General features: G+C 47.9%; 1 long non-coding RNA gene across 1 annotated transcript in view; it reads left to right on the top strand.

Annotated features, from left to right (window-relative positions):
- The first annotated feature begins 9,392 nt into the window (after window positions 1–9,392).
- The window catches only part of LOC124417352, a 99,219-nt gene continuing 88,004 nt past the window's right edge, over window positions 9,393–20,607 (top strand). Inside the window, exons 1-2 of the long non-coding RNA XR_006931998.1 lie at window positions 9,393–9,756; window positions 16,379–17,767. This is a non-coding gene — a long non-coding RNA (uncharacterized LOC124417352). The remainder of the gene's footprint in view (window positions 9,757–16,378; window positions 17,768–20,607) is intronic.

A 20,607-nucleotide genomic window follows, 5' to 3' on the forward strand; every position in this document is an offset into this window, starting at 1 on the left:
TTTTTAGTGTTCTTATTTCTTAGTGGGCAGCGGGTAGTTTAAATGTAGCCAACCAGCCTGAGATCAGCACTGAAACCAGTATCACGAAGCTCTAACAGCAGTGCCTACCAGAAAGCAAAGTATCAGCAAAGGGCAAAAACTTGAGTTTTTCTGAGCATAGAACAGACCCATCTGTATTCAAACATGAGACTCCACCAAGTTTAGAGACTGCTGAACAACTCAGCACAAAGACTCCAGCACTCTGAAGTGCACTTTTCTTGCATACAGAACTGAAGATGCTGGATTGATATGAATTTAAAAACAAAGCAAATAATCCCCCATTTACTTATGCCACAAATCAGATCCCACCCTTGTGTTATATTCAGTGGAAGGAAGCAGGAGAATGGTTTTTTTTCTTTTCCCCTCTCTCTTTCCCCTAACACTAATTAGGTTTGAAAGGCTGCAGCTTGAGTCCAGATACCACATGCAGAGAAGAAAGGAACCCAAACAGCTGATGCAGAGTTCAGACTAAACTAACTGCAAGCTCCCCAGGGACATCACAAGGTAAACCTGATAGTCTCTGTCATTTACAATCATTATCAGGCAGCTGAGTCTCTGTAATTTTACTAGGGAGCCAATTAACAGATCCCTGAAGCTCAAGAGTTTGGTCCTGGTCTTCTTTCTGTTTGAGACAGGAAAAAAAAGGGGAAAATAAGCCTTTGTTGCAAATAAATGCTCCAGAAGTTTTCCCACCTGTGGGAATGGTTGGGTCTGGGTTTGGGCTTTTCCCCTTGAGTGTCAAACACCAATCTGAAAACAGGCTGTATGACCTTGGGTGAGTTATTTAACCCTCTGTATACTATTGCTGCCCACTGAACGCGGGGGAAATAATGGCATACTTGTTAATTTAGGTAATTAAGAGCTTTGGGGGAGGGGCTGCCTCTTGTGATTTGTTTAGCCAAGCGTAAATGGGTGCTGATTTAGGATGGGACATTTAGGAACTCCACTCAAACAGTGTGGGTAATAAGCAAGGAAAAATGCTTGGACCAAAACTCCAGATGGAAACAAATCCACGCCTGGGGAAGTGTGGGGTTTGGATTCAGTCTGTGCCTTAATGTGTTGGACTCATCTTTCCTGGAAGAAAGCAATCATGCAATCTATCTTGAACTGTAAGTAGGAATCAGTGAACCACGCTTAGAGCAAACAAAATACCATGGAAGTGCTTTCCCATTGCCAGCCCTGTGCAGACCTGAAACTGAGCCAGGACAGCTGATCTCTTGGTAGGAGGTTTTTTGGCCTAAAGTCACCCACTGTACATACAAACTTAGATCAGATGTTGTGCACTGGGATCTGCTCACCCTCTGGCAGATCGAGGTTTTGATAACAGTGCCCTCGGTCCATTCCCTAGCATGCAATATTTTAAAAGACAAAGACTGTTAAAAGGTGGAAGGAAGGGCCTGAGCAGGCTTTGCAGCCCCTGGTCCCATTGTAAGCTTTAGGAAGAGCTGAGATGTGACTACAAAGGAAATCTCGTACTGGCACTGCAAGCTTTCTGTGTTGTCATCACCTGAACCCTTCCTTATTTGCAGCTGTAATTCAGCCTGAGCACAGAGGTAACATCTTTTCTCATTGCTCTGTTGCTTTTGAATATCTACACATGCATGCCTGGACCTCTGTACTGGATTTAAGCAGCTCTTGTGTAATGCTAATGCGTTTTTACTAAGAAAACCGCCAGAAGAAGGAAAAAAAGAACTTGTTTACTCAGAACTTTCCCAAATGGGTGAGAAACTCAGGCTGCTTTGCCAGCAAACTCTTCTATCTGAACTCATCTGCTTTCCCTGGAAATCATACGCAAATGCTGGAACTGAAATTCAGGACCTGCTGGGTCCAGCTTTAGGGCACCAAACGTTGGTAATGCTGCATGTTACTCCAGAGCTATGGGTGGTGTAAAACTGTCAGAGTAGGGGGGGATGTGCCCATATGCAGTTATAGGGTTTTTCCTGCATGTCAGATTTGTGGTGGTTTAACCCACGGCTGCTGGAGAGTGTCGTGCTGGGCTAAGGTGGAGCAGGGAGGGATGACAAGGTGATGGAGGGACCTCTTCCACTTTGCTTATCCCTCTGTTTTGTTTATTTGCTATCTCTGAGCAAGCAGTTCTGCTTGTCGTAGGAGAAGGGGGAGAGAAATCCTAAGGAAGGTAAAAGCATTAATGGGTCAAGGCCTCCTTTGCATAATTCTATTATCACCAGAAGATTCTGCACTAATCATGTTAGGCATGTGCTCTGGAGCATCAAAGTGACTCGTCTTACCTTTTTGATGTTAGACAGGTTTAAATGCTTTGTACAGATGAGGCATCTCAGACAGCTGATCAAGAAAGCCTGTGCTGTTCAAGCAAAGCAAAGGCCTGTTTGCTGCTCCTGCTGCTTTCTTTTTTTAATGTCAACAATGCCACATTCTTCCAACAAGGAATAATCTCTGTTGTCACAAACTGTGAAAAGCAAAGGTGTGGGAGAGAATGTGTGTCTGGGTGCATGCAAACACGCTTTCTGAAGCTGCCACCTTTGATTCTTCAGCAGCAGGATCTTGCATATTTGTTGGGTCATACATTTATATAGCTGTAGTAGAAATAAGTTCATCTCCTGCAGCGAAAACCACAGCGTGGTACTCAAAGCTGCTATAGGGTCTCTGCACCAAAGTTTGCTTGTCTGCACCCTTCCTGAGCAGGAAGACCACTCTGTGAAGAGGGATTGATAGTCATAGGCTTTGGGTTTTAGCAATACTGACAGTTTCCAATTGAGTTCTGAAAATCTGGGGTTAGAAGCAATTAAAAGTCGTCTAAATTAATGCCAGAGCAGAAGGCGGTCTCTCTGAATCAGTAATTGGCAGTGGGTTTTCCAGCTGCTTCACACCAAAGGAAGGGCTCTGTGCTGCTTTCCCATCCATCTCCATGAGCCTCCTCTCTTGACCCACCACCAAAGTACCATAACACTGTGGTCTCATCCCCCATATCCCCACTCTCAGCCACTTGCAGGGACTGCAGCAGTTGAACTGCTGATTGCTTCCGCACATGCAGAGTGAACGAGGTGAGCTAAGCATATGAAGCAATCTGGAAGTGCATCATTAATGCTTCTGACACTTCTCTTTGCTACACATGTGCCAACTAATAAGCATTAATGGCTGGAGTTATTCCATTTCCCAGGAAACACATGGCTGGAGCAGTGGTAGCACCGTTGCAGCCCACTGGGCTCACTGCCTCCATTTTCAGGTGCTTTTCCCAAGCTTTCCTACCCAAGGATGGGTGAGAGGCACACAGGGCATCTTTTATTTAAATAAATATAAATATATATTTCCCTACAGAATGTTTCTAAGGTTGAGATCTGAAGTTTTCCTCTTGTTTTCTTCCTTGAATAAGCCCAGACCTTCTCGAAGGGAGCTTAAAAGGAGAGTAGTGCTGCCCTGACTTGGTCTCATCCCTCTGTAAGGTATCGATCTGAGCATCAGGCATTTCTCTCAGTGCTGTTCTGCTGAGTTCTGCTCTCCCACATGGCAGAAGTGGTCCCACCCATTCTGGTGCACTTTCAGGAGTGCTGAGGGCCCATGCATGGCAGAGATGAACATCTTCACCTCCACCAGCGCAGCTCATCCTCTGTCCTCACTTCTCTCTGCAACTCCAGAAAGAAGCAGAAGTCCTGAATGCCAGACTGACGCATCAATCATAATTCCTGAGCTGCCAGCAGTCATGTAACTGCTTAAAGACCTCAACAGCCCTCTGGCACTTAAAGAAAAAAATCATCTAATTAATCACAGGTGAAACAGCTTGGACCTGCTCCAAAAGCCCCTGAATTTACTGCCAAGCTTTGATGCTAATTTTCCTTCTAAGTAACCCCCTAAAGAAATTTACGATTAGGTAATTAAAGTGATGAATAAAGAGATACTTAGAAGAAGGAGGGAAATGAAAAAGAAGAAGGGAAAAGAAACCCTTGAGTCAAAAGCCTTAAATCTCCTCCCCTCCTCAAAGAGCAGCGTTAGTCATTTTTGCACACACGTCGTCTCTGGAAATTGGGTTGGATTCCCACAGGAGGATTGGGAAATATTCCTTAAAGTAATGTTTGCGTAACCGAATAAAGCAGAAGGGACTCCAAAGCAGATCGTGGTGTCAGTGTGGCTGAGGAGGAGAATTTGTGGCTTCTGCCTGAGGATCTCACACTGCACAGCTCCAGTCTGGGACTGCCTCTTGGCTTTCCCACCCATCTACCTGAGGTCTGATCACTGATAGGCATATTCATTACTCTGGTACCCAATTAATAACCTGAGAGCATCTGAACAACTTTTGAAGTCTGGCCATTATGGTCCTTTTCAACCCAGGCCATTCTGTGGTTCTCTGATAATGCTTGTCAAGGTCCTCTCGAGTTCTTCCATTTCTTTGGAGAAGGAACAGGGGCAGCCCTGCAGTTGTGCTTTACCTTCAGGCAAACGTACTGCACCCAAAGCTTCTTCCCAACGCTGCTCAGCTCACCTTTCCCTGTCCAGAACTTCCCACTGATCCCATCACATCGCCCATCCCCTGCCTGGCACTGAGGGAAGCGCTCCTCAGTGGCGTTCGAGGGGAGCAGAGAGGATAAAAAATGAGAAGATGGCAGATTAGATCTCGGGTGACAGAAATGAGAAATAAAAGCCATTAGAGCCCATTTGCAACGTGCCCTCATCGAGTCAAGTTTCAAGGTGTTTTTCCAGATAATTAATAGCCTGACAGCAGTTTTTGTACAGGCATCTGATACATGAAATAACACCCGTGTATACAGAGGGGAAAGTGGAGTCCTCTCATTTATTTACTTGAAGAGGTTTGAAATGCAGCAAGCCAGCCAGCTGGGTTACAGACAAAATCAACATTCTCTGTTATAACTGTGGCATCTTCAGACACATGTCTCTATAATAATGCAGCACTATGAAAGGAGCTCTCATAGGACTCTGTGTTTGCTGTCTGCACAGTCTGGGCTGTGTTTGGAGTGGTCCTGCCCAAGCCATAGTGTTCTTTGGTGTGGAATGCATTGCACTGAGGCACCTCAGTCCTGAAGAGATCTGTCTCATCTCAGTCCTGCTCACCTGAATTCTCTCTGTGTGATATCCGGGTGAAAGGAAAGCCAGAAAGAGAGGGAGAGAATGAGATTGGGGTGTGTGGGAAAGAAAAGATGAAGAATTCCCAACGTTCTCCATCAGAGCTGCACGCCTGTTAGAAAGAAACACCAGGTAGATGGCTTTGAACTTCACAGGGCTTTGTAGCACTGAGTTGTCAAATATGAGCAATTGCAGCTTTCTTCACTTGCAATGGGTGCCACAGACACTGACTGACACAGCCCACAATGCCCATGGGCCAAACAGACGAGAGAAGCTCTTCAAACACCATTAGATGCTGAGGTTTGCTTGTCTGTGTCTGTTGCTTTCTATTAAGCTTCCAGTTTTTGCTTCCTCATCTCACGTTGCAAAGTAGCTCTGCTTATGAGAATTGCTGGGCAGAAATAACAGAGTCTTGATCTACGTTGCATAACACGTTGTAGAGGTAATCAAGCCAATTTTCTTCTGAAGCCAGAAAAGGAAAAGTAGAGGCCAACTTTACACATTTCTGCTCCTTTCCAGACTGTCTGTAGTGTGCAGCCTTGGCAAAGTTGGCAAAAAGAACTCTGCAGGTGGGAGTAATTGCATCATTGGATCTCCTGCAAGAAGGTGACACAGCCAACACCTGCATGGGTCGGTCTGGAGGGTGACACAGGTAGATGTCCTTCCAGGGATACCGAGATGAAATTAAAACAGAGGTAGCGAAGCCTCTCTCCTGCTAGCCTTCCTTTGCTTTCGTGGTCTCACAATTCATAATATAACCATATTGCAGTTTGGATGCTGGCAGCTTCTGGGCGCTCTTAAGAGCTTCTGCCTGCGGAAGACAGAAATGAACTTCAAACACTCGTTGGCTTTCTAACGAAGCGGAATCCCTGCCAGCAGGCCTTTTCCAGGAGACAGATGAGACAGCCTGAAAATCCACTCCTGTATTAGGGTCAATTACCTCCAGGGGATCCACATCACCTACCATGCAATCGAGCATGTGTAGTTCCTGCTTGGTTTGGTAAACCTTGTGGATGCACAAGTATTTCCAAAAGACAAGTCGTGTGTCATTGTTGAGGAAAGCAATGCTTTGGCAGAGAGCGAGGCTGAGGACAGCAGTTGCCTGCTAGCTCTTCCTTTCACACCATTACAAGTGCTGCATAACTCCTCGCTCAGCACTTCTTGACTTCTTAGGCTTCACACGTAGACTGCGAGCTGCCTGGGGAGCCAACAGGTTCTGTAGCATCATACCTTCGTGATCCAAACACTGAAAAAAACAAAGAACCAACACCACGTCCAACGGGCAGATCTGCAGCCTTTAAAGTACTTTGCTGTCCTGCAGGATGAAAAGTGCCCATGCAATAGTGAGGCATGATTATAGCTCCTTTATTGCTTTGTACGTGCATAATTTACTGGCTGCTATGAAAGCCCCTGGTGGAATGCCTCTTTGATGTTGTCTGCCTTGCTTAAGTAGTGGTTGCTGTTTGCTTCTTTCCTGCCCAAGTGGTTGCAATGCTGCCCATGGCAATTTCGGTGGCTGAATTCCTTCCTCCAGTAAAATCTTAACTAGTCGAACTGAACCTTGAAACAGTTCCACATCTCTCTCAGTAATTATCAAAAGGGAAATCCAGCTTAATATAAACAGAGAATAGCAGAATGGTGCTATATACACAGTTCAATTTCCCTTCAGGTAAACCACTAATGGCACATATAACTCTCATAATTAAAAGCTGCATCTGATAGAACAAAGTCGCCTGTGCAAGCAAAAGAGGAGGGAGATGAAAGCACCACTGGTGCAGAGCAGCAGTCCAGCGATGGGCCCATGCATGTCTCTTTTCCCTGCTCTGAGAAGCAGCCAGAGCCTGAAACCTCTTCTGACAAGCAGCTCCTCTGATGACAGATGCTCCCTGCAGCCTCCCCAGGCTGCAAACAGACGCATTGTTCTTGCTGTCAGCTCCCCATTGAAAGGTGATTCCAGCAAGCAACAATTGGCATGATTTGTTAGCATTAGTCAGCAAGTGCATGGATCAGATTTGCTCCCAAGGAAAAGGAAAAGCAGGTCTGAGACTGAGAAATCAGAGCTCATAATCAACGGCTTGTCAGGGAGCAGGGCTTGCTCTTTGGGGTGTGAATAGGGCCGTGTTGCGAGCCTCCACTTCAACTCCTTCACACTTCAGAAAAGGGCCTGTTTCTGTTGGAGCGATATGGATAAATTGACCACATCCCTCTGTGGGATCCTCACCTCGTGAGGTGAACTTGCATAGTAAAAAAAAAATCCCCCAAATATTTCCTCTGAAATATCTCTGCATTAATATCTCGAAGGAAAGAGCAGTCAGCTCCACATGGATAGCTCTGTGAGGGCACCAGCTCTGTGAGGAACTTGTGGGGAAGCACTGGAGACCATTTTGCTCCTTATAGCCGTAGTGTATGTGTGTCCTCAATACAGCATGTGTTTCTGGTCCCATTTCTGGTCTCCCTGCTCCATTAGGTGTACCATAAAGAAGCTCTGAGTATTGCTCTGTTATCTACTCAGCTACAGCTGGAACACAAGGATGGACACTGCTGTAGTAGGAATAAGTGCTGCTCTCATTTTCTAACCGGGTTATGCTACAAACTTGGGTACATCCAGCTGAGGTCAGTCTGATACAGCACTGTTCAGCTCACTTGTTTGATTCCAACTTTGGCTTGGAACCACTTGGTTACAGAATCATAGAATCACAGAATGGATTGTGTTGGAAGGGACTTTTAAGATTACCTAATTTCAACCCCCCTGCTATAGGCAGGGATACCTCCCTCTAGCTCAAACTGGGTATCTTCTGGCTCTTCCTTCCCCAGGCTCCCCTCAGGCAGCTGCAGGCCCTACAAAACGACAGCTTCTCCCTGTGCTGGGCCCTGGGTAGGCAGAAACCTCACAACACGCTGCTAATTCTACATTCAAGCATGTCTGTACTTTGCTTTTTCCAGAACATCTGAATTGCTCACAGTGCAGAAGTGTAGAGCAGAGATGAGCCAGAGATGAAGCAAATGATTAACACCAAGCACGCAGCCTGGAGCTGCAATTGCACCTGATTCTTCTTTTCTTTTTTTTTTTTAAGTACATCTTGGCACATTTTCCCCACCCTTCCCTCTCCCCCAGCACAGCTAGAGGTCGTCCATTAGCGTGAATGATGCGTGTCACTGCATGCTGATCTAGGACAGAGCTCCGGCTGCTGTTCAGAGCCAGTGCCTGGGAGCACAATTATACACCAGCCAAGATCCTCGGAGGTGATTTAAAACAGAACTTGATTTTAAAGGTGCATCTTAAAAGCACCTGGTTTTCTACAAATGTGAAAGTGACTCCGTTCTCACTATCTGCAGATAAGAAGCTCTCAGATTCGGTACCTAAAAATAGAGGCATCCTATAGTATTAGTCACTGCTGGAAATGCTGTTCACGCTGCCCCGCTTCCTTCCAGCCTGCAGTCTGTGCTCACTGCTCACTGCACAGTGCCCAAGATGGGAAATCCGGGCCTCCAAGATCCCAGCAGGTTGAGTTCACACGACTCCTTCCATGTGAACTTTGCTCCCATGCTGTACCACGGAGCTGTGCTCCCCAGCCTTGCTCATCCCATGCTGCTTTTGGTCTGCATGGCACACGGACCCGGGCTCTGTCCCACCCTTGGCAGCAGACTGCGTTCCCAGTTGTGCCTCTGTCCGCCCCTCAGCAGTCCCAGTTAAGTCCTCATCTCCTCGGATCACCCCTCATTGCCATCTCTGGTCCGGGCCATTTCCCTCACCCATCTCTACTTTCCATGTATAGTTGGCTCAGCAGATGTCAGCACTTTCTGATCCATGCCAAAGCTGCAAATATCAGGCATCTTTTTTTGCCTCATATTCCCACCACTAAACTCATCTGTCTGTAACATGCAATGCCCACTGGTTGTTACAGGGGTGAGGATTCTATTCATCTGTGGTAAAAGCCTCAGAAATGCCGACCTGAGGGAAGTTACAGCTGCTCGGGACCTTTCAGCATTTGCACTTTCTCCTTTCTATTAACGAGCTATTCAACAAGTTAAGCCTGAGCAACTGTGCCTGACCCCATGGCCGGAGTGTCATCTGTGACCCTGCTCTGTCATTTGCAAAATGGAACAGCTCTGATCGCCTGAGCACACCGCTCTGCAGTGACATTTCCAGGACATCCGCACTCCAAAGGCACGCAGTAGCCTTGGATTAGAGTCTAAAATAGAAACATGTTTGCTTTTGTGTACGGCATGGGATTGCTAGGGAGAAATAGCAGTGAGTGCACGCAGCTGGATTGCACGACCTGCAGGAGCTGCTAGGACTCGGTCTGCTTGTCACGTTACAGCCATTCTCCGGGCGATTTGTTCAGCTGAGTCAGGGAAAGCTGCTGCCTGCTGCTCCTGAGAAACTCTTTGCACCTCAGTAGAGACAGCGCTAATTAACACCGGTCTAAATTAGAGCAGAACTAAGGCTAGTGCTTGAAAAACACGGGGTGAACATAAAACCAGGAGGGCTGTGTGCACCCCGCTGAGCTGCTGCAGGTGCCGGAGCTTAGGGCTGTGCTTGGAGCTGGTGGCAGTGCTGCTCTGTGTTATGCAGGCTCAGCGGGAGCTGCACAAGCCCTTACTGCCCTTCTCTGCAACGCTAAGTTGGAACTGGTCTTGGTTGGTCTTGGTCTCCGAATGGTAAGCCTGTTAACTTCGGTTTCCTAACAAACAACAGCTGAGATTCTTTTGTTTGTTTGTTTTAGGTATAAGTAGTTTCCAAACACTGGCACCAAGCTGCTGTTCATCTGTTTGTTGGTAAATCGTAGCTGTCGACTTCCTCCTAACCCCACTGAACGCTCACCCGAGCTGGGTGGTGAGCAGAGCTCATCCCCCTGGAACCTCGTGCAGGCAGTCACAAAGGATGGGAGCACCTCAGGCTCTTCCATGTGCTCCCAGCCCCTCTCTGCCCTCCCCTCACCCTCCCCTCCTGCACCTCGTGGCACCCAGCGCAGCTCTGTGCGCTCTCCTGCTGTGCAGTGGCAGCTTTCAGCTGTGTCGTAGGGAGCATCCGACTGATTTATTGCTCTCAGCATCTCTTAGTTTGTAATAAAGTTTTCAGCAGCTCTGCTGAGGCTGCTCCCCGCCCCCGCGCACGCACACATCCCCGCGCTCGCTTTGTTCTTCTCACACATAATGTCAACTCATAAACCTTTCATCAAGTCAACCAGGTGGAAAAAACCCATTACTGAAAGAAGTGTTCATTCAGGTTCAGAGAGGAGGGGGGGGGGTGGGGGGGGTAGAAATGGAGGAGAAAGTTCCCCAATGGGAAAAAAAAAGGAAGAAAAGCTGTGTGTGCTGAGCTGAGCGCTGGCTGTGTGGCACACCCAGGTGCCAGGCCCTCATGGATCTGTCATCCCAGTGACAGGAGGTGGAAGTGCTGCACACACATCCAAAGAGGCGGTGACTTGAGCCTGATCCCCACTGATGAAAGGCAACATCAACACTGCTGCTCTCTGCCAGCGTCAATGAAACCACGCGGGCGGTTGAGCAGCGGGAGGACCCCAGCTGATGGGTTGCAGCCATATTGGCTGAGGATTGAGTGTTGATTGGTGCTGCATGCTGCCCAGCACAGGGCCTGCATGGACAGTGGGAATGTGCTGAGCAGAGAGAGCCAGCAGTGTACCGTGGTGGCCAAGGAGATGCTCTGATTGACCAATGGTTGGCCAACAGTTGACCATGAGCCAGCAGTGTGCCCTCGTGGCCAAGAAGGCCAATGGGACCCCAGGGTGCATTGCACAGAGCACGGCCAGCAGGGCAGGGAGGTGCTGCTCCCCTCTGCTCTGCCCCAGGAAGGCCACATCTGGAACACTCTGCCCAGCGTGGGGCTCCCCAGTTCCAGGCAGAACTGAACTGCTGGAGAGAGGCCGGCACGGGGCTGAAAAGAAGGTGGGAGCCTGGAGCACCTCCTGTTGGGGATGGGCTGAGAGCCCCCGGGGCTGTTCACCTGGAGAACAGAGGGCTGAGAGGGGATCTGACCAATGCTGATCACTATCTGAAGGCTGGGAGTCAAATGGATGGGCCGGGCTCCGTCCAGCAGTGCCCAGCACCAGGACAAGGGGTGCTGGGCACAGACTGGAGCCCAGGGGGTTCCATCTGCACATAAGGGTGAAATTCTTTACCTTGAGGCTGCCAAAGTTCTGGAACAACCTGCACAGAGAGATGGTGCAGTCTGGTTCTCTGGAGAGATTCAAGATCTGCCTGAATGCTTACCTGTTGTATGGAACCTGCATTAGGAGGGTTCAGTGGGGAGCTCCAGAGGCCCCTCCTAGACCCTATGGATCTGTGTGGTGCTGAGGAGGTGTGTGAAGGGCAGGGATGGAGCACCTGGGGCTTCAATCTGGGAAAAAAGAAGGAAAAAACAGTAAAATTTGACAAATCTTAATGGAATTTCAATGAAAAAGGGTGGATGGGTGGAGCTGATCCCAGCATCCTTGTGATTTTGGGAACACGCTTTGGGGTTTGAGGGATTGCTTTTCACTCAGGGACATGGAGAAAGTACTGCACAAAATTTAACTGAAATAGTTTTCCAGAGTTGCTGCTCTGGAGAAGGGAAACGAAGGCTCTGAGATGGAGAAAGGACGGGAGACAACAAAGGAGCACAGGCAGTGACATCTGTCACTGCTATTTGATAAGTTAAAAATTCAGCATAATCTCCTGCCACCCTGTCCGCCATGCTGAGTTCCAACAGTAACAGAATTGTCATGATTTCTACATGAATTAATTCAAATCTCTTTTTGCATGATATGGTGTAAGAAAGGGGCCATCTGGTTTATGTTCTAGGTGTCAGAACCACTCATACCAGCACACTCTCTTAGTGCAAGATGTATGTTGACTGCACATATTAATGTCTCCTTACCCTCTGCCTCCCTGAGACCTGATGCTGTTGTCCCATTATGGTGCTGCCATTTATACTGTCAATAGCAATAATAATAATCACGCAATACCGGCATGCACACGGAACCTCCAATTACAGATGTGGCTGAGCTACATTTGTGCTGCTTTCTTCACATGTGAGAAGCTTAGGGACGTTAAGTGGGAACACACTGTGATAAGGATAGGAGTGGCCCAGCGCACTACAGAAGGTTGTCCAGGGGGAGAGAATGGGATCAAGAGAATGGATCTGACTTTCTGGGCTGTTAAAGGTGCTTTGGGTATCAGTTTTTATAGTGACCTTATGGTGTTGTTTGCTTGGATGTGCAAAATCTGAGCAGAACCGAATCACTGGGAGAGGCCAATGAGCCACTGCCCCCATCCCTGCACTGCAGAAAGGAGCTCAGAGCAGTGGGAGAGGGAGTCGTGCTGCAGAAAAACTCATCTACTGCAGATTAGCTCTGTTTATACTGCCAAGGCTCTGGCTTAAGTGAGGTGCTTTTTTCCTTAGAAATATTGTCTTAGCGTGAATTTATCTCGAAATGAACTTCGTGGTAAATATAATTTAAGCATAAGCTTAAATTCAAGGTCTTATTTAAGTGCTTTTCTACTTTACTTGCCAGCGAAGGATCCGGCCTGGGCTTTGAACGTCTTCAGGGAGAAGCAGCAGATTAATGAGATTAGAACGTTTTAAATCACTTTTGTACTTTTCTGGGCCGCATGATCTTTATAATGCCACGTCTCTATAGGCTCTATGAAGTGCATTGGCTAGGTGCTGGTAGGCAGGGATGAGGGAAATGAGGCTTGCTTGTGCATCCATTCAGATTTGGGGAGCGTATTCAATGGCCTATGGGTATGTTCAGTTTCATACGTCAGTGTGCTTTTAATCTCTGCCTGCTTTTTGAAAGCCACCGTTTTAGTGCTTAACTCTCAGCCCTGTGGGCCCGATTTCCTCCCTGAGTTTTGCACAACCAGGTCAGTAACACGAAGAATGGGGTCGTGGTTGATGGTGAGATGGGCACAGGATGTGCAGAGCACACGGGGCTCTGGGCTGGCACCTGTGGGACCTCCTGCCTGGCATATGTGGGCACACACACACACATCCCTGCAGCCCAGCAGGCAAAAGGCACATCCATGGCACTTCAAGCTTTGTTGTTGTTTTCTTCTGAGTCCCAAACGAAGCCATCCCTACAGCAGTGCAGGAGTTGGAGCCATGAGCTCAGGTTTCCCCAGGTATCATTGAGTGGTTTCCATGTAGCAGTGATGCAATGCAAAGTGACCCCGGTGAGAGCAGAGGGTGTAATGCGGGTTGTCGGCCCGCGGGGTGCAGGGCTTTGTCAAAGGGAAACGGAGCAATTGCAACAGACTGGAGTTTCCTGCAGCTAAAGTTCCCCAGCAGACAAAGTTAATCTGTTCCTCAAAGGCTTTGTGCGAAGGAGAGCAGCGAGAAGCACAAATCCCACATAATATCGAAAGCCTCAGGATTTTGTCTGCCCTGAGATTTTCACCAAGGCAGGTTTTCCCAAGGGTTTAATTGCATGTTCATCTCTTGCAGCCCGTGCTGGCTCAGGCTCTGAAAAGCTACATAGGAAGGAGCAGGGGAAAAGTCCAGAGTAGTGTAAATGCTGCTGGTGGTTGCTCCTGGTCAGTGTCAGCCCGTCCCTGTGAGCCCATCTTTGCAATGGAGAGCTCAGAGTGTGGGGGTGGGGATGGGGATGGAGATGGGATGGGGATGGGAATGGGGATGGAGATGGGGACGGGGATGGGATGGGGATGGCTATGGCAATGGCAATGGCAGTGGTGATGGGATGAGGATGGGAATGGGATGGAGGTGGAGATGGGGATGGGGATGTGATGGGGATGGGGATGGGGATGGGGAGTCAGGCAGGGGGCACAGCGTGGGTATGGCTGTCTCCCACGTAGAAATAGAGAGTATAATTAGAAATAAATCACCATAGCTTTTAGTTTGATGAAATTACCAATTATATTAACAGCAGCTTGAGCTGACTCTAAATCACTTTCTGCAGAGCATCGCTTTGGGATTTAAAATGTTTGATCGGTTAAAGAATGTGTTGTGCTGCATTTGGGAAAGAAAGGAGTAAAGCGTGCATCACATAGGTGTGAATGCAGGAGGTTCTTAGATCCCCAGTGCCTGAAGTCTGTGAGAACTGAAATATGCCCTTCTAAAAAAGGGTGATTGACCCAAAGCTGCTGCCAACCCTAATCCTAATTCCATTGGCCCTACTTGGGTGTGGATCAAAGCAATGACTTCTTATTGTAAAGCATTTTCTGATGCTGCGTTCTATGTTGCAGTTGTGGTAGCTTCAGAAATGACAACGTGAACTCACAAATCTTGGAAGTCTGGGGTTTACGCTGCTGCAGAAGGGCTATTTGTTGAATACAAGGCCTGATCTGGAAATGCATTTAAGACATGCATGACTTTGAGCATATAAATAGTTGCACAGAAGTCAATGGGACATAAATTTATGAATTTGCCTAAGTGCTTTGCTGGATCTCTGCCTGAGGAACCACTTACCACGAGTCTGAATAACAGAATCATGGCCTCATTAATGAGCAAAGCTCTGGACCAAGAGCATCAGTGAGATGTGAAGTCCAACTCCATGCCATATCTGTGCTACTCGCCTTGACTCCATCTACGTAAACTCATTCTGCTGCGCTGACATTTACGTCCTTTGCCCTTTCCAGAATGTGATTTATGAGTTCCATTTTACACTCATGAGGGCAATGGGATTGTGCAAGATGTAGAACAGCAGTCACAGCGATCTGGGATCGGTGCAAATCAGAGCTCGGGTGCTCAGGACAGGCAGTGCAGCACCATAGGGACGTGGGCTGGTTCTGTCTGTGCAGGAGATCTGTGTCTGCTGTGCCATCTGAGTGCTGTTCTCTGCACAGCGCCTCTGGGAGCAATCACAGCACCTGCTTGAAGCTGCTCTGCGAGCTGTTATGGGTATCAGCTCGGCCAGTGCAGGTAGCAGGAAGAGGCCAGGTCAGGTCTTTGCTGAGCAAAGCACTGTACAGAACACTACAAAAATAGGGTCTGCCTTCAGAGCATTGCAGTGTAAATAGAAACAGGAGCACGGCAGTGGGGCAGGGCTGGAAGGCCTGTTGCTACATTGGGGTTTCTTCTAAAACACAAAGTAGCAGCACAGCCTGGGAGACCATAGAACAAAGCATGAGGCAGAGGTCATTTGCTGGGCACCACTTGGAGCTGTTTCAGCAAATAAATCCATCTCAGGATTCTTGCACTCCAAACAGCATTGCTACAAGTTAAAATACTTAATGGTATGGTTCTATGGCATGGTTAGTGGGCACGGTGGGGATAGGTTGATGGTTGGGCTTGGTGATCTCAGAGGTCTTTTCCAACCTTAATGATTCCATGGTTCTTTGGTTGATCTCTTGTTGTGCACAAATGTTTGTTCCAACTAAATAAGGAACGCAACCAAACCCAAAAGAAGCTTTTGCAAGCCATCTCCAGACTTCAGCTGGTTAAAGGCTTAGTTGAGCTCTGGGCAGTGGGAGCAGCCGCAGAGCACAGTGAGTGTGCAGGGGCCGGGGCTCAGCCCATGGCACAGCACAGCCCAGCTGCAGCAGCAGCGATGCATGGACATGCACAGAGACACAGCACTGAGCCTGCACCTCCGCCTCCTGCCCTGAGCACAGGCAGTAAGCAAACGTTTGGAAGGTTTAACTGATGGAGATGAATGCGTCAGCCACATTTTGAGGAAACTTTGGGACTGTTTTCCAGAATTGATCCCCAAAACTTTTCCAGGATTTCCAGGCGCTTTGTTGGTTAAAGGACCTTCAGTTCTTCCCATTCTCACAGCATCCTCTGCTGTGGTTCACACACAACTGTGTTAACATGAGTCTGGAATATCTCAACACGTAATTATTTATCCTTCAAAAAAAAACCAACAAAGAAAACCATGTCTGAATCTGACTAATATCCCTTCCCAGCCTGCCAAGTGGGGCCTTGTGTTTTCAGTATTGAAAACCAAGCCTGACTTGCTGCATATTTTGTGTTACCATGGTTTATGTCCAAATGCAAGGATTTAATTTTGTCCGTCATCAAGCCGTGGTTTCCATATGACACCAATACATTCCTTCTTCCTCCTGCTGTTCTGACAGACGACAGAATAGAATTAAGCACTGCCACTACTGTGCTTAAAACACAGGATTTTGAGCTCCTTTGGCATTGGAGATCAAGGGGCAGATCTTCAGTGGGTAGAAATTGTCCTCACCAGAGATAGGAACATTCACACCATTTCCCCCTACTGAGGTGCAATCTCAGGTGTATTTATTTATTGCACAGTACCATTTGAAGATACGGTAAGACTGAAAATAAGACTGACTCTCATTGTCTTCTCTGCAGAGCTCCTATGAAAGATGACTGTTGTGTTTCCATCCGGAGCAGCCGAGCAGCCCAACTTATGCCTCTGGAAGTCAGTGGAGAGAAAGCCCTGTGCACATTCACCCCTAACTGCAGCCTGCCTCCCCTGCCAGCAGTTTCAATGGAGCATGGAGCAGTACCAACAATGCAGAAAGCCAACCCACAGACTCCAAAGTGAGGCTGAGAGGAGGAAGATGAGCGGTTCCCTCAGAGCGGCTGACGCTGCAGGAGAGCTGCAGGAGTGATGCACGAATCTCACATTGAAATGGAAGCTCTGGATCTTGAAAGTAATGGGGTTGTTCCACAATTTCCCACTCTGCAAGGACAGCTCAGTACCTGGGCCTGCTGTGATGTCATTCCTTTTGGGAACCTTTTCAGATGAAGTCAGTGCAGGTGACCTCCACCTCCATCAGAACACCACCGCTGTGATCCTGGGCTGCTGGGTTCTCAATTGCTCGTAGCAGTTTTCCTGTCTGTCCATCAGTAGTGCTCCGTCAGTGTGCTGAGTTACATCTGAGCGTTGGAATGCAGCTGAGCTGAATAATCCCTACAGATAGGAAGAGGAGGTGGATGCACTCTCCTCAGGAAGAAGAGTCCAAGAGGATGATAGCAACAATCCAGCTGGGCCCGCAAGTCAACCCCATTCCCAGATTTAGCCGAGAACTTTGGCAGTTTTTGAGGTGCTTGGGATTTTGCCCTGGATCCGCAGTGTCAGGAGTGGCTGCTGCCCAGATTTGCAAGGTGTGGTACGGCCACTGCTGATGCCAATAGTCAGGGAGAGAGGAATGAAACCTGCTGAGACTTTGGGATGAAACAAATCGGTATTAATTAAAAGCAAATGCTGTCTGTTGACTAAGAGGTTCCAAAGCAGATGTTTGTCAAAATCGCCAGGAGATGGGTCATCTGAAAGCAGAATTTATAAATAATGAGAATGATGTCTCTGGTTATTTCATGTTTTCTCAGGTCAAAACCAGGTGTCAGTCAGTGGTGGAACTATCACAGAGTGAAACACGTCGTGCTGTTACACTGCAGGGAGCTCCATGCCATCATCTCTGTGCTTGTGACCCGTGCACCCAAAGCACTGTGCACCTATAGACCTGTGGCAGCATTACATGCACAGCTGGCAGCATGCTGGGCAGGCCCTCACATCACTCCTGCAGGCAGAGGCCGGCAGCCTCGCTCCACCAAATGACTCTCTGCAATTTTATGCTCAGGTGAATGCATGTTGGAATGGCATTGGCACCTCTGGAGGTCTCCATCCCTCTCTGGCAGCAGCACAGAGGAATCTGGGCAGCTCACTCTGTTCTGTCCTGGGATACATCAGAAGGGGATGAAGAAACGTCCAGCTGTGATCCAAACCAGCTTTTCCAGGTAAGATTTCTGCTTCTAATTCAGCATTGTCAGCTAAATTTGGGATGCCTTATTCCTGTAATGTGCTTTAAGAACTTAACTGTGGGCTTCAGACCAGGCAGGTCTGCTCTGTGCCATCTGCAGGTGAGGCTCTTCCTATGGTCAGAGCTGCAGAAATATAAATATGTGTAGGGCCAAATTCACTGCTGGCACAAGGACACATAATGCACAGTTTTCAGAAAGATATACCTGCTTGCTCTTGAAACGAGCATGGCCTGCTTGTTTCCTCATGTACCACTATATATAATATCCTCACAGAAACATACTTTGACCAAGTTCTAGTATTTATATACGGTGTGGTATATGCTGTATAAATATCCATGGGTTCAATTGCCAGCACATAAATCAGCACAGTTAAACAAAGACACGGATTTACACTCCCTGCAATTCTGAGGTTATAAATGGGTTGGTGTGAGCCAACCCCCAGCCTGGCACTTCACATGCAAATACCAGTCGTGTCTGCAGGCAGGAGATGGTAGGGATGGAAGTGTGGGCATCTAAATCTTCATACCAGGACTGCTGCATTCCACACTCAGCTGGTCTGTGTGGGGGGGATGTAAAGGCAAAGTCGTGAGGCTGGGCTGACACTCAAACTTCATTTTCCAGATGAAGTGAAAGGCATTTTTTTTTCCCCCATAGCTTTAAATGAGCAAAACTGTATCAGACTTCAAGAATGCAACCCTTTGTTTCAACTTCAGTTTGTTTGCAAAGAGTGCTGTAAGGAAACATTAAGGAGTTAAACCTGTGGGTGCATTGTTTGCCTTGGGATGTGTCCCTGTCTCCATGTACCTGTTCAGGTGCTCTGCAGCTCTGAAGATGTGTATGTTGGAGCAAAAGAACCCAATGTTTAGAATTAATTTGTCTGAGTACCCCCCGTGCAAAGGTGCCCTGTGCCCACGTTTAGTTGTATGTGGATGTGAACATAGGATAACGTTTGCATACACAAATTACGCGCAGAAAATTAAGCAGATGCCCATCTCACCCTCAGTAATGCATCCCTTCAAGAAACATCCAACTTCTTTGTGTCAGCAGGCAGACCTCCACCCCAGGGAGGCGCTAATATAGAAACATAGTGAAACCCAGAATCTCAGCACCTATGGGGGCAATCAGCTGTCGGAGCACCGCGTGTCCCCTCTCCCAGCTCCCCATCCCTCCCAGGCAGCGCTCCCCATCCCAGATCCTCTGATCTTTGCCCTCTTTCCCTTCAAATTAAATTTCAACTTCTTTTTCGGATCTCTGGCAGAGTGACAAGGCAGTGCCAGAACTGTCTTTTAATACACAAAAGCATAAATAATGCCATCCATCAGAGCTGTCACTCACAAAGATAGATTGCTGCTTGTCCAGACACTGGAATGACACAAAAGTGAAAGTTGGGAACCGTCCCTTTTCTTTGCTCTCTTTCTTTTTCTTCTCTCTCTCTCTCTCTCCTTTTTTTTATTTGCTGGACTGCTTGATTCTGATTAATGGTGCTGTCAGGGAGGGATTCCGCTTGCCCGGATAATGAGTCAGGAATGTATTCCCTGTCACAAACACAGCAGATGTCAGGGGCAGAAGGGCCCGGGAATGCCAGAAACAATATACAGTTTCTTCCTAGTCCCCTGACAGGCCAATATGCTGCACAAGGTCTAATTTATGTAGACAAAACGCAGGCAAGGGGCTGTAGCAGCAGAGAAACTGTGCTGGGAAGTCTGAACTACAATGCAGCAGGGGAGAGAGCTGAAGGGAGGTAATGAACGCTAGCAGTGGGACTCAATAGCACTGCATCAAATGGCCTTAACAAGAATGGCCCAGGACCACTTTGACTCCATTAAAGTGCACTTTACATCATTACAGAGAGAAATCAAACAGGGCAGAGGGCTTCTGTTTCCTTTAATGGCTCGATTAGGTTATTCACTCATCGAGGTTTGCAGCTGTCATAGTAATGCAGCAACTGCCAGCAGAGGTACAATAGCACTCGTGGCAGCGCAGGGCCATGTGCCCTCTCAAAGCAGAGTGCAGTGCCTCCCCATGTGCACACCATGACTGTGCAAAGGCAGAATGAGAGGGCATTTACCAGGCCTGGTAAAAGAGCTTCTGAGGGCTTTGTCTCGAGATGCCTTTGCTTTCCGGAGTGGCCACCTGGAAGACCAGGAAAGGGATGGTGGCTTTGCCCAAAGCCTTTGGTGAGGTGGGACCCTGGTGGGTCATTGCCTGAGATGGAAAGAAACCCATTGCTTTGCAGCTATAAAATGCTGATATCATAAAACTAACTCACACATCGAGAAAATAAATTAGCATTTTGAAGTGCATGCGACTGCATTGGTCTGCTGCACTCTCAGCTCTGCACTCTGGGGCAACGCAGGCTGCCAGTGCTTGGTCAGCACTCGGTGTAATGAGGTCCTGGTCCAGGAGGACCAACTCAGGGCTGCGTGGTGGTGTGCCTCCATCCCACAGTGGTTCCCTGAGGTGCTGCCAGCCTTCCTGTGCTGTCAGGGAATGAGTGCTGAAAATATTCCTTACAGGAGGTGGAAGAGCTGCTCCCAAATGTAATTATAAGATAATACCACCACAGAGATCAATTCCTGTGCTGGGGTAATGTACTCATCACCCTAAATCTGGTGCCAGATCATTTTACTGATATCAGTCCTAAAAAGAGCACCTTGAGGTGTTCTCATCTTTATCTCATCTTTGAGCCTTGAGTCTTGGCTTTTATGGTAGTGTTTGGTCAAAGTGAACCAAATAGGACTAAATGGTGGCCCTGAGCTTTCCCCAGAGCTGCCATGTCTGTGTAGTACATACATCCTGAGAAGGAGATCTCAAAG

This window comes from Gallus gallus, chromosome 22, assembly GCF_016699485.2.
Source record: "Gallus gallus isolate bGalGal1 chromosome 22, bGalGal1.mat.broiler.GRCg7b, whole genome shotgun sequence".
Classification (NCBI taxonomy): Eukaryota; Metazoa; Chordata; class Aves; order Galliformes; family Phasianidae; genus Gallus; species Gallus gallus.